At 39.8% G+C, this 12,926-nt stretch overlaps 1 protein-coding gene across 3 annotated transcripts in view; it reads right to left on the reverse strand.

Annotated features, from left to right (window-relative positions):
- Nucleotides 1-10,956, reverse strand: part of STAT5B (signal transducer and activator of transcription 5B) — a 60,769-nt gene extending 49,813 nt beyond the window's left edge. The window contains exon 1 of one of the 3 annotated variants that reach the window (XM_074320725.1): nt 10,765-10,956. The gene's annotated coding sequence lies outside the window, so the exon portion shown is untranslated. The remainder of the gene's footprint in view (nt 1-10,764) is intronic. The other 2 variants (XM_074320726.1, XM_074320724.1) reach the window with 2 other exon arrangements.
- Nucleotides 10,957-12,926: the final 1,970 nt, after the last annotated feature.

Here is a 12,926-nt window from a genome sequence, read left to right on the forward strand (position 1 = left end):
TACAAACGCAATCCAGAAAAATACACATATATTGAAATGATACAATGCTCAGGGTTGTAAGAATTAAACTAGACAAAAAAATTTTTCAAGTCGATAAAAACATATCTTCAATACGAAATGAATGGCAACTTAGAAGAGCACATACACAAGTAAAATGATATAATTTCTTTATATTTATAAAATAATATAATTCTCCATCAGCTTATACATAAAACCATGGAGCTCAGTGTGTATATATATATATATATATATATATATATATATATATATACCGAGTTTAGGAAATAAGCCAGTGCTCAAGTTCAAATTATTTTAACTCTGAAAACACTGAATACAATTAGAATGATTTTGTAATATAGTTCTTCAACAGAAGATGTCATATAACCATACCAAATAAGTATACTATGCCAAAATACTTAACACAGACATCACAAACTACTCATTTTTCTGCTCCTAAAAAGGAAACACTAACTGAAAACCAAAACAGGTTTCTCATTCTAAGATAAATCAATACACAAACATCATTTTAAAAATCACTTTCCCTCCAGCTTTATCGAGATATAATTGACATATAACATTGTGTAAGTTTAAGGTGTACAGTGTAACGATCTGACATATGTATATATTGCAAAATGGTTACACATAAGATTAGTTCACACATCCATCAACTCACATAGTTACAATTTGCGTGTGTGTGTGTGTGTGTTTGTGTGTGTTGAGAACTTTTAAGTTACTCTTAGCAACTTTAAAATATACAACACAGTATTGTTAACTACAGTCATCGTACTGTATATTACATCCCCTGAACTTGTAACAGAAGTTTGTACCTTTGACCACCTTCACCCATTTCCTCGCCCCCCCCCCCCCCCGCCCCTAGCAACCATCAGTCAGCTCTGTTTCTGAGTTTGGTTTTTTTAGTTCTACATTTAAGTGAGATCATACAGTATTTGTCTTTCTCTGACTGACTTATTTCACTTAGCGTAATGCCCTCAAGGTTCATCCGTGTTGTCACAAATGGCAGGATTTCTTTTTTTTTAAATGGCTGAATAATGTTCCTATATATATATATATATATATATATATATATATATATACACACACACACACACACACACACACACATATTAAGAAGGGATATATATATATATACATATATATATAATTTTAAAATGGAGTAACACTCCATTATATACATATAAAAAGAAATATATGTGCATCGCATTTTCTTTATCTATTTATTAAAAATAACATTTTTTCTTGATTATGAAAGTATTTCCTGTTCATTATTACCTGTTTATTACAGAAAAACAGGAAGACATTAGAAAGCACGTGCGTGTTTGCACACACACATCCAAAATCCCACAATCCAGAAGAAATCTTTTTTCGAAGTCTATTCTTTTTCCCAAGCACAATTGTATGTGATTGTTTTGTAACTTAATTTTTCATTTAGTTATATATTGTGAACTTTACCTAAGTCATTAAATATTGTTTTATAACATGATTTGAAATGGCTGAATAGTATTCCATTGTATGGAAATTTCTTAATTTAGTTAATCAACCCTCTAATGCTGAACACTGAAGTTGTTTCCAATTTATTGTTATTTTAAATAACACTGTGAGGAATATCTTGTACACAAATCTTTGAACATATTTTAGATTATGTCATCTAAATGGAACTGTTAGGTCAAAAGGTATGCACATTTTTAAGATTCTCAACACATAAATCAAACTTCAAAATATGCACCAATTTACATTCAAACCATAGAGTAATGAAGGTGTCAGCTTCCCCACATCCCTAAGCAACACTGCTTTTATTTTTCCAATATTGTTACTTTGTAAATCTGTTAACTGGAAAAATTATGTCATTGTTTTTATTTGCATTTCTTGATTTCAAATGCAACTGAACATAATTTTATACAGTTGTTGGACATTTGTATTTCTTCTTTTGTTAATTTTCCCATTGGGAGAGCCATCTATTTCTTATTATTTGTATATATTCTTTATATGCTAAGAGTATTAACTTATAACCTTTTCTTACATATGTTAAAAACATTTTCCTATTTTGTCATTTACCTTTGGTTGCTGGCATTTGGGGCATAAAGAAGTTTTTAATATTTTTGTATTTCTCTATATATCAATATTTTCTATTATAAGTTGTTCCATAAAAGCCACTGTTTTAAGTCTGTCCTGTTCAAATTTACCAATATAACTGGAACACAATGCTAAGTTTTGTCCAAACTAGGCCACTCACATTTGGGTAATAAAAATTCAAAACCATAAATTTTGACATCACATTTCTAGCACAAAATTTAAAATGTGTGCTTAAGGTAATAAGTTATCTTACTTAAGAACCCATTCCTTTAAATTTATGTGCTTTGCTCTGCTGTTGCAAAATCAAAAGCTCATGCTTCATCACCAACTCAGCATGTTAACTGTAGCCATGTCATTCAGGAAGCCAAATATTTTCCATTTTGTTTTGATAACCTTCAACAGTTAAGGAGGACGGCCAATCTCTACTCATATTACAATGAATTTAGTATTTTTACTTGATATTTAAATTCATTGCAAGATAAAAGCATCTTTAAAGGATGTTTAGGATAAGCTTCAGAGTTTCCATTTATCATTACATAACTGAAACAATAACAACATAAGAGAAGGAATATTTACACTGCATCTTTATGTATTTAGACCTTCCATACCTTTTGGAGTAAGGCGCTACAATGTCCAACTCTCACTATAATTCTCTCTCACTTTCTACCAGAAATAGATCACATATCCTAAAAACAAATCAACAGGGTGAACTGACTGTTTCATTTTGTAAAGAGCTGTATATTTCTATAGATCTCTATAGTTTGCTACTTTTCTCAAGTCTAAAAGATGATCAAAAGATTTTGAGAAACATGAAACAAAACAAAACAAACAGAATTAGCATCATTTCTGAGAGAACATTTTACCTAGTTTAAATTATGGGTGAATATTTTGTAGAATGCTAAAGTTGATAAATTCCAAAATTCCAATTTTTAGTACTTTAACAGATTAAGTGCTCAAAAGTTTCCTTTTATATATGCTACAATGACATTTGTGACAGGAGCTTATTTAAAACATTTTTCCTAGGTTGGAATTTTAAATCCCATTTTTTACAAAAACATAGTGATTTGCCACCAGGTACAGGCTCTGACTTTTAGACAACACAAAACAGTTTTTCACAAACTTTCTAATTTACTCTCACCTAAAGGCTGGAAAACCCCACTGCAGGCTTTTTAAACTCAACAGACATAGAAAAAAAAAAAAAAAAGCTTTACTTGTAGGATCTCACTGACACAAACATAAGGAAATTCTGAGTTATAGATACTTCACATTAAGCTTTTTCCACTGACACTGTAACTTTTGTCAACATTCAAAGAAAATTCAACCCTGGTCAAAGGTGACAGTTTGACAATCCTGGAAGCTAACATCCTCTGTTTATTTGAACTAGTTTATACTCTCTGCTCAGGGAACTGAAGTTTTTATCTCTCAAATTCAAATCACTACACTTTAGGGTTATGAGTTGTATCTCCAAGATTTGACTTCACAATCCACCTCCAAGGAAAAGGGCTGAGAAAAAATAAGCATCAGATATGAAAAGGACCGCATTTCTGAGACAGGCTTGTAATGGCCTTTGCATAGCTCTAAACACACAATATTTCTTTCAGTTGCCTTCACCCCCCCAAATTAAAATTCTTAAGTCTTGCTGTCTCAGAAATCACAAGTAGTAGCTCTAAAAAGCTTTAATAAAGCAAGAATGGGACCATAAATCCCTTTAAAATAAAGTTGTAAATAAAATGAGCTGGATACTTGTGTCCTCAGTCAACAAACACATACGTGGGTTATCACTTTATGAGGGGTTTACGTGTCTAATTATTACATTGCTTTGTACACCTGAAACTAATAAAAAATAAAGAAGAAAACAAACAAACACGTCATATGCCACACTGGCACGAAAGATCCTTTTGTTTGTAAACAGAGGCCAAGGAGACAGCTGATAGCGCTCCTCCTATGATGTATATAATAATGCTCGTGAAAGAATAACAAAGGACAACTTATAGTTAAAATTAAGACTTTCTCTTTTAATTAGCAGGAGAGAAGGGAAGGAAAAGAGAGGTGAGAAACTTTGTGGGGGCAGAATCGAGATGACTTGGAAGCGGCAAATGACAACCTCTTTGCTCCCAAAGTGCTGGGAAAAGACAATAGTTTGGTGCTAACAGGTCTGAACTCCTTGGAAGGCACTGCCTGAAGGAAGAAAGTCTCCTGCTGCCCTTGAAGAAGGAAGCTGCCATGTAGTGACAGGGTCTGAAAGGGGGCGACATGCAAGGAAGGAACTGCGGAGCAGCACCCAGGGGACAGCAAGAAAGCAGGACCCTCAGTCCTATGGCTACAAAGACCTAAGTTCTGCCGATGAACTTGTGAGCCTGGAAGAAGATCTGAGATCCAGAAAGAAATGCAGCGCACCGAAGCCCTGATGGGAGCCTAGTGAGACCCCAAGCAGAGGACCCAGAAATACCAATTTCTCAAGCTTCCAGGAGCAGCAATGTTGGGGTACCACACTGCCAGTGTCACAGTATTTGTGGGGGAGATGTATGGTTCTAATCATCTTTCTGTCAAGGTTCATTTTCTTTCACATTAACCAGGAATTTCCAGCAAATGTTCAGACCTTTTATTTAATGATCTCACGAAATGGAGATTTTATACCCATCCGCACTTTCACCCTAAAGAATGCATCTGGTGCGAAAGCCTATTTTATTGAAAGAATTATTTTTCAAAATGGATATGGCTTTATCTTTTTATAATTGTGGAAACAATTCATGCTTCAAATGTTTAAAAACATTTGCACTGCGCAGAAAGATGTAAAAAAGACAGTAAAAATACCCTTATCGTGCCATCCAAAGATAACTTTTATTCCTTTGTGTGAGTGTGTGCACACATTAATGCACATATATTCACACAAGCACGTGTTTTTTATTTGTACTAAAATGAGATCATACTTTTTCCTACTTCAGCAATCTATCATGAATATCTTCCCATGTTAATAAATGTAGATCTACCTCATCATTTAAAAAACATTTCTGTTTTAATATAATTTCCACCAGGAATATATACGTTAGTTGGAAAAATACTTACCACATTCATAAACTTAAAAAAAAAAAATCCAAATATATATAAAAAATTTTTCTATTAAATAAAAGGGTCCATTTTGGAACATGAATAAATCTAAGCCTTAAGGAAATCATTGTCTCATTGCAAAGTTACAGTTGCCTGCAGCCCTTTGCAGTGCAAGGGTTAGGAATGCAGCCTCAGGAATCAGCATGGCCTGGATCCGGGTCCAGCCCTGTCATTATTGCAATGTGACCTTGGACAAGTTACTTAACTTCTCTGTGGTCATTTCTTCATCTTTCATATGCGGGTAATACCCACCCCTCTGAGGATCCTGAGTTAAAACAGGGCAAGAGCTTCTAACAGTGTCTGCTTGGTACTGGAAGTGGGCAGTGTTTTAGGTATATTTTTACTATCTTTCTACTTTTCAGGCTTTGGACATAATCTGAGGTACTTTTTAATGAATTTTCTGATCACATTTTGAAAGATGGCATAATAGTGATTATACAGATAATTAATATATCTCCCCAGATAAGCTCATGGTAAGCAGAGCTATAGACCAGAATGGTAAATAGTTGTTTTTAATACAAATCATGGATATGGCAGTTACTGGTAACTTCGGCTTGATTTCCCACATGCAAAAAAATCCCCTACCGGGGAAAACAAGCAGTATTAGAAAATACTTGGGTTTGTCCTGTTATTATTGCAGGGTAAAGCCAAATTCACTTTTACTAGCCTGATGGGCACTGAAAATATTAGTCATCAAATTAATCCCAACAAATAACAATAATTGATTGGCTCATTGATGTATTTCCCCTTGTCTTCCCCAACCTTTCTCTAACGAGTCAGAAAGGAAAGTTTTCATATTTTCTGAGAATCTCATTACTATTCTCAAACCATACTCTACATCTTAGTATAATTTTAAAAATGAGTCAGCACAAGCACTTCAAAAAACTAGCAGTGCATAGAATATGGAGATATTTCTCTTCATGATATAATAGAAATCTGGGAAAATACAAAGAATTAGTCAGAGTGCCAAAGGCAATGGAAGCATAAATGGAGAGTGACTATTGGAGTAGATTTTGCAAGCTGGCTTCCAAAGATAAATAAATGTTCTTTATCAATCAATATATGTATTTTTCATCTTAATACTATTATAATACATGGGAAATGGATGTAATTATTATGAATAAATCCAAAAAAGAAAATATCCACTATGTAAAAAATGACAACTTCTCCTTTCTTGAATATGGGGGGAACATGGGAGGTCAAGATACTCTGTGTATTAACCCCTTTTGCAAATTGCATACTGCATAACTGTACAACACGCTAATGTAGTATTGCCTGTAGTCATGCGATCCAAAAGAAAATTTAGAAGAGATAAGCTGCCCCTAAACTGCAAACATATTTGAATGCCAATTTAATTAGGGGTCTATTCAGTCTTTACACTTCTTAGAATAAAGTTAGTTGAAGGCCCAGAAAAGGCCACTTGTTTCAATCACTGAAACAATATTATTACATTCTCCTTTCAAGGATATACTTCTCAAGGCTCCATGTAACTCATACTCCAATATTTATATAAACAGTAACCTACCACGTGAAAATTACTCAGGAGGGTCAAGGAAGAGTTTTATGGCTCAGGGTGATTCCTCCAAAGTTCTACCACCGACCCCAAATTTCTCCTTGTTCTTACTTAACTCCTTCATGACATTTTGTATGGCTTTTAGGTGAGGTCAGAAAAACTGCTATAGTCACTGCTTAATACGTGGGGTTCTATATTATGTAAACCTGTGGCAACCGCTCTTTAAAGGCTGACATTCAAGGATCCACAGAACACGTTTCCACTCTTAGTGCTGCGCATTTTCTAGGTAGCTGTGAGGAAACACATGCCAACAGCGCCGTTTTTTCTGTTAATTGCGCCTTTGTTGTTGTTATTATTTTACTGTTGTTGTTGTTTTAAGATTTCTTCCAAGGCTGCTAAACCTTGAAGAGAGTTGGGGATTCAGGAATGTCTTGCCTTCCCAATTGGGTATTCAGGCTGAGCTTAGTAAAGCTGTGATGAAGCAGTACAACAGGTCAAAGATAAACCACATGGCATCTGATACTTGATTTTATGTTTAAAATTAAAATATGATACTAAGAGAAGGTTAACATGTGGACCTAATTTTGAAAATACAAACAGGAAGCACCCCCACCCCAATATTACCATATAAAAAAAAAAAAAGGAAACCAAACCTCAAAGATAGAAGTCATGGGTGTGACCAAAACTAACAAAAGTAATAAAACGTCATCTAAAACCCTGAAACCACCAAAAGTGATGAGGGTCTTATTCAACCAGCTAAAAATCTAACACCTGTAAATTACTCCTCTCTTTGATTAGTAAAAATAGCATAGATTTAGATATGTAAAATCTCCAAACTGGCTTAGGCTTTTCAGTAGTAAAGGATCATCATTAATAAGAACATATCCGATGTCAATATTCTACTTTAAATAAGGACATTATAATTAAGCGTGAATACAATTTTCAAAAGCAAACTTTTTATCACTGTGATGCTCATGATTGAAATGTACAAAAAGTGTCTGATCAATAGAAACTAGATTGTTAAATCTGACTTTCTTATTCCCAGAAATAAGCATAAAACGCTTGTGTTGCCAACATTGCAGGGGAAAAAACACTTCTGATTTTAGAACAATTCTATTAACAAAGCTCAGATTTAAAGAAAAGTTTTTCTTTTAAATACCACACAAAATTGGGGACAGTGATACTTTAGAGCTAACTTTTAAACATTATTTTTATTAAGAAGTTCCAGAGTCAAAATATTTTGATACTTTATTATGCAGTAAAAGGATATTTTTCTGAAGAGCCCAGTAACCTGGAATTTTCAGATAACTTTTTAAAAGAATGTTTCAAATGCTCTAAACAAATAAAAAATCGGGAGGTTTTTGCTTCCTTTTGTAGGGATAAAGTGGTGATCTACACTTTAATAAAAGGGAAAAAATATGCCACTGGTAGACAGACCAGAAATCTGTACTTTATGAATACATGTTTGTAGGGCATTAGAATAATTAGGCTTCCTTTGATTCTACCTTCAATCTGCAATCTAATCTTGAACATATAATTTACCTACTTAAAACACCTTCCTTTTAGAATAAGACTACCTGTATTACCTACTTACATAAAAACAAGCCAAATGAACCACAAACACATTCATTAACATACACCTAATACAAATCACAAACAATCTGAATGTAACTTGAAATAATTTTAATATAACTTGAAAAACACTGACATAAGTACCAAAAGAGCATTAAACGACACCTTTTACTAGTCTTGGTATGGTTTTGCCTATGTAATTACAATTTTAAAAAATCAATTGAGAGCAAGAAAACGAAGATGAAATGAGAAGTTGGCGCTCAATAGGAAGTGCTGACCAAAATATTTATGTTGTAACACTCCAAACAATGATAGCACTGTTTTCCCCTTTTATGATATGTATCATGAAGCACCTATTTAAGAAACACATCCACCTTAAATTTCTTCACACAATCCATATTAATACCCTGTTGGAGAACGTGAATATTGATAAGGTAAGGATGAGTAAGAAGGTGGGATAATTTATTTATTTGGGTATACAGCAAAGATTTTCTGCAGAGTTTAGCTCCAAGTTATGCAATAAGCAAACTGCTGGTGATAGAAATCAACTCTTTTTTTTTCCTGATGTTTTGCGTGTTGTTGTTCTTTTTTTTTTTTAAGATCTCTTCATTCCTTCCTTATGTCTCAACCAGGTGCTTGAAATTTTCATCTTCCAAAGGCTACAGAAAACAAGTAATCTACCAGATAACATTTACCTGACCAAAGATGTGGTGCTATTCTAATTAAATAAGGGCAGACATCACAAATTGTCGCACAGGAAATTTTTCTGAAAATTAGCAGCCCCTTTCCCATTTACGCTATCAATTCTAACAGCTGTGATCTTCCATGAGACAGAAATTGGTACCAAAACAAACAAACAAAAAAAAAAACCACGAAGCCTTAAAATAAGCTTTCAAATGGTCGAATCCATTTGAAATGATCAGAACCCATCCAATGCTCAGTGTTACAAAATAAAATTAGAAAAACATAAGGAACCCTAGATAAAATACATCCTCTTCTAAGAACGATAGCACATGCCTATAAACAATATAAACAAACGAACAAAAACAGAACATGAGGAAAGAAGCAAAGTTCTATTATCTTAACTGAACAATAACAAAATTATTTGAGGTAAGATACTCAACAGCTGAAAGCTTATTATGGCCTAGGCAGCTATCCAACCACTTTGGAAATCTAAGATACAAACAGATGATTAACACCATTTGAAGACTGAAAAAACGACATAAACTCATTTTAATAATTTGGGGACACACTAGCCCTTTCAAGGGGTATTCCCCGTGGACATTCCAGAGATAATTTATGAAATTGCATTTCGGCAAAGATCTACCATTTCACTGTGCTTTGGTAAGATCGCTGCTCTGAGAGTCCTCCGACCAACATTTCAGTTCCTGAACACAGCTGTGTGAACCGAGCAGGCCACTTACTCCACCTCTCTGGGCCTCAGTTTCCTCGTTTGTACAATAAAAGAATGTGGCATAATCGCTTGGTCCTTTCCAACTCTAACCTTCTATGACCCACTTGTAACATTATTTACTTGATACAAAGCTATGACAGGATCACACGGGACAAGAAGAAAAAGAACCGGGCATGGCTTCTCAGGAAAGAGGATTGCTCTCTTTTTGCCTTTAAAATTCTTGTGGTTTTCATTAAGCTCATCTTTCTGAAAGCTGGTACTTGTTTTTCTTCTTTGCCTTTTCCATCACTGCTGGCTACAAGTGTTTGCAATCGCCTCTTGCCCCACACAAGTTCTTTCCTCTTTGATCAGCCTGACCATCTTGCCAGATTCCTTTATAGCCTCCGACCAGCTTTTGTGACACACGACTCCCTTTTCTCCCACTCTCCATATCTACCCCCGACACCAGGAGCACTTTTTTGACTTTTTATCCTGGGCTAGAAAAAGAGAGCACGCTGCATCCCACTGCCACACGCTCGAGCCCGGGCCTGGCGGGTCCTAATGTGGGGTCCCGCACCCAGAGGCTTATCGTATTTGTTGCCTTGACTCCTTATAAGGCACTGTTCCCTGAAGCTCTGCTACTACCCCCCACCCCACCGGGCACCCCCGGCTCACCCGACCCCCGGGAGTCGCAGATACCTTTTGAAAGGAGGAAAGGCAAAGAGACAGCGGGGACTATTCGGAACTGCACCACGAAAGTGTGACTGGACAACAGCAGCCCTCTTGGCTCTCAGGATGGGCACCGGGGTCCCTCACACGCCCTCCGCAGACACACGCCCACCGCCTCTACTCTACACCTTCCTCCCGCCAAGGCCTCTGCAAAACGCCCCTCGCGCGCCCCGGGCCCTAGTCCCCCACCACCCCTCACCCAGCGCGCAGCGACCGCGGCCGCCTCCCCGCCCCGGAGCGATGGCGGCGGCGCGATCCTGCCCGGCGTCTCGGCGGCCGGGGCGCTGGGCCCCGCCCGGGCCGTCTCCCCGACCTCTCCCTCAGGCCCCAAGCCCAGAGCTGACCCCGCAGCTCCTACCTCGTTCGGCCCTTCGGGCGCCAGCAGCTGCCTCCCGCTCGCCCGCTCGCTCGCTCCCTCCCTCGGCCGGGCCGCCGCGCAGAGTCGCCTGCGCAGGGTCCCCGCCTGGGGTGACGGCTCCCGCCGCCGACTCTTCTCGCGCCGGGGCCCACGGGGGCGCGCGCGCCGCTCGCGCGCGGACACCCGGCCGCGCGCGCCGCCCGCCACCCCGAGCGCGCCCCGCGCCGGCGCGCGCCGCTTCCTGGTTCCGCCCGGTGCGCGTTCGCGAGCCCCACCGTCTCTCGCACCCGCTCTGCAGCCGCCCTGGAGGGACCCGGCTACCCCTCCGCGCACCCCAAGTGGCTGCACGCTCCGGGAGGCCGGTGCCCGGGGTAGCCCCTTGTTGCCGAGGTGGGGTGGGTTCCCCACTGGGCTCCCCAGTCAGGTCCCACAGACCACGAGCACATGCTCCTTTGCGTGGGTAGGGTCGACCACCACTAGCAGGGCTCTGGCCAGACTGCTGTGGCCGCGTGGATTGGCCCCCCTTCGCTGCCCGCCCACCTCCTTTCCCCGGGGCTGAGGCCCGCGTTCCGGGTCCTGTCCCCCCCAGGCCGAGGTCAGAAGTCCACTGCTGGCCCGTCAATAATTATCCCGGGTTTGCTCCCTGGAGGGCGTTTCAGCCAGGCTCCCGCCGCCACGGCAGGAGTTTACATTCACCCAGGCCCACTGGATTGGTCCACTGTTCCAGAGTGAATCTATGGCGGACAGGGGTGTCTGACACCATTTCCCTCCCTGCGGAACCTTGCTAACTGCCACCAGTCAGAGCTGCGGGAGGAGCTGACTCCTCTATTCAAAGAAGGAAGAATAAGCAGAATCACCTCTGTAGGATCCAGGGGACAGAGGTCGCTCAGACCCTTTTCCGTGTAATGGGGAGGGGATGTGGTGTCTGAGGAGGCAACCTGAGTCATCCATTCGCCTCTCCTCTGACTACATCTCTGGAACTAGCCAACGGTTTCCCTGGCAACCCTCCAAGGGCTAGCACCAAAGCAAGGCATATCAGATCTCCAGAAGCCCAGCTGCAGGTGCAGAAGGAGCAGAAGGACCCTACACACACACACACACACACACACACACACACACACACACACACAGAGCCTCCCTTCCCTATAGTCTGAAAATCTTTATGTCCAGGGATGGACAAGATCTGCAAGACCCCAAGTTCTCCCATAATCCTCCTTTGGCAGCACTTCCCAGCAGCCTTCCCTTCACTTCCAGAATAACACCAGCCACAAAGATCTTGTGTCTGCAGCTGATCACAAAGTCCTTCGCCCTCACCCAGGCTCCTGCTTCTATTCCACATTCTGGGACAACACCTAGCACAGTGCTTTGCACAGAGTAGGTGCTGGGAGCTTGGAGCTGGAGCAGGAAGACAAGCCTGGACAGGAAGCTGGATGGAAACACCAGCCCTGAGCTCTCTCTCACAGTCAGTGTCCGGGATGGTTGGACATTTGGGCATACCACATTTCTCTTCCTTGTAAGCTTTCATACCAGCACACATGCTGTTCCCTCTGCCTGGAATGTTCTCCTGCCATCTTGATGTCTGTCCTTCGCCGACACTTGCTCCAGGCAGTATGAACCTCGCCCTTCCTATTGCCCACCACACATTTATGCCTCTATTATGGCACCTCTCGTGTTGAAGAACAATTTGTTTACATGTCTCTCTACCCCCAATGGCAGACCCATTCCCCCTAAAACCCCACCCCATGCAGACACCCAATAAATATTTGAGGAACAAACCTTACGCTCTAGGAATAGAAATAGAAACCAGGAGGGTTGTGTAGTAATTAAAAGTGCAGAATCTAAAACCAGGTTCACTGTCAATTCCTTGAGCCATGTGACCTCGAGCAAACTTTCTGCCTCCATTTCCATGTTGTAATATAGTGATGACAATAAGACCTGACCTCCTTGCAGTATGGTAAGAATTAAGTGAGTTAATACATATAAAGTGCTTCCAACACTGTAAAGCACTATAGAGCGGTTAACTTGTTTTTCGTTATTGTTTTTAGTAACAGCTAAGATTTATACCCCTCTTCCTAGGGCTGGTCAGAACTAGGACTCAGTCCAGCTGCCTCAGCGGCTGTGCTGCAGGGTGCTGGTTTGAATGCCCTGGAGGCTGGGGCAGG

The sequence above is a fragment of the Rhinolophus sinicus genome, linkage group LG15 (genome assembly GCF_036562045.2).
Source record: "Rhinolophus sinicus isolate RSC01 linkage group LG15, ASM3656204v1, whole genome shotgun sequence".
NCBI classification, from domain to species: Eukaryota; Metazoa; Chordata; class Mammalia; order Chiroptera; family Rhinolophidae; genus Rhinolophus; species Rhinolophus sinicus.